We start from the raw sequence: 2,207 nt of genomic DNA on the forward strand, positions 1-2,207 counted from the left end.
GGGTGAGAGGTGAAACTGCTAAAAGTAGAATCTTCTAAAAATAGCATTTCTAGGTCCCTTCCTATTTATAGCAGTTCCTGGTCTATCTATAGGAAGTAAAATCGAATTTGGTCTTAAGAGCAGTTTGGAATATTAATTAATTAATTCTCCATGAGCTAATTATTTAAGGAAAAGCAAACTTGAAGTCTTTGTGAGAACATGCAATTATTTCTCCACTGGTTGGAGAATGTGTCCTTGATTTGCTCCACTAATTGAGGAATTAAGGATGAGTTCTATATTGAGAGGATCAGTTGACTTAGTTTAACTTAGTCAAGTCCAGTTAGATTAATTTAACAAGTTGTTAAATTAATGAGATATAGTTTGTTGATGCTTGCATGCATGTGACAACTATTATTTCAGATAACTGAGTATTTTCTCATGGATAACTGATGCATGTCAGTTCTGTCAGAGACCCAGTTGAGATCAGATGTGGGACAGTGTACTATCAGATGCTTGGATATTCCTTGTGAATATTCCTTGCATGCAGGAGGAATCTTTGTCCTCAAGTATTGCGTAGTTGGACCTGAGGTTGACAGTAGGTATGATTAGGCCAATTTACATGTGTTTTGTAATTGGACCCCAACCAAAACTGCGCAAGGAAATAGGAGCTTGGAGGAATTGTGGAGCCTATATATACAGGCCTAGATAGTCCACGAGCTACATCATCAGAGTATAGAGAGAGCAGGATAGCTTTTGAGTTGATTCTTTTTGTATGTTGTTGAGGATTTCCACTTGATTGATAATAGAGAGTTGAGATTTTATGCTGGTGCTTTCCCCAATGATATATTTTGTGTTATGTGTGATTGATTCCTTCCTATGAGTTATATGTGTTCACGCTTGATGTTGCTCATGGTTGAATAGCTTCTGCAAAGTTTATGGTAGATGTAGATCTAGTATTATGCTTTAGTACATTGCATATATCAGTTTGATCTGCAGGTGAAATTTCTACATGATATCAGTGAACTGGCTAATTTGTAGAGAAACTTCTACATGGTATCAGAGCACAGGTGATCAAGGAAGAACAATATACAAGAAGGAATTCAAAGTTTATTATTCGGGATATAGATCTCAAGCTCTTATCACATCTATTTCACCGATGGTGTTCTATGGTTTAAGGCTTGAGTATGCCCTTGATGGCAACTCAAACTATATAGCTTGGAAGGATCGCATGGAGGTAGTATTGGAAGATAACGGCCTTAAGGACTTCATTGATCAAGAAGTCCCTAAGCCTACTGATGCTACTCAACTGGCAGAATGGAAGAGGTGTGTGGCTAGAGCTAGGAGAATTCTCTTGGAGGGAGTGCGAGATCACATTGTCTCGAACCTCCATGGGAAGGAGACTCCATTTGCAATGTGGAAAACATTGAAATATTTATATTAGAATAGTAGTGATCAAAGGAAGCTGGCACTGAAGGAAAAACTGCGAAAGATCAAGTGTGAAAAGGATGAAATGATCTCTATGTATCTGACCAAGATCATCACATGGAGGGATGAGCTTGCAAGTGTAGGGGTCGTGACAACTAATGATGATATGGTGAGTCTAACACTCCTTGGCCTTCCTAAGAGTTGGTATATTTACCAGGACTCGGTTAATGGAAGGGATAAACTGCCAGATTGGGAACGACTATGGTCGGATTTGATGCAGGAGGAGATCAAACGAAGCACCAGAGACGGTTCTTCATCCATGGAGGATGAGGAGAACTATGCCTTAGCGAGTAAGGTGAAGAAGGGGAAGGAGAGGGTTTCTCTTTCTGAATCCAGTTCTTCCAATGGTGGGAAGAAGGTTGACAATTCGAAAGTGCGATGATTTCGTTGTCATGAGGTGGGCCATTATGCTACAAATTGTCCATAGAGGAAATCCAAGAAGGGATCCAGGGAAGGATCTGAAGGTGAGGCACTTGCTTCACAGTTTGAGTTGGATTTCACACTCTTCGCATGCATGGTTTCATCCATGGTGGGAAGTGGTTGGTTTCTTGACAGTGGAGCTTCTTTCCACATGACTGGCGACAAGAGTTTGTTCAGTACTTTGGAGGAGAAAGATCTCCAAATACTCATAGCGATGGGTAATGATGAGAAGTATAGTGTCTTAGGTGTAGGCACAGTTATTTTTCAGAGGGAGCATGGAGATCGCCTTACCTCGATTGATGTCAAGTATGTACCAGGACTGA

This window comes from Pinus tabuliformis, chromosome X (genome assembly GCF_031772625.1).
Source record: "Pinus tabuliformis cultivar Carrire ecotype Pingquan chromosome X, CPIR1, whole genome shotgun sequence".
NCBI classification, from domain to species: Eukaryota; Viridiplantae; Streptophyta; class Pinopsida; order Pinales; family Pinaceae; genus Pinus; species Pinus tabuliformis.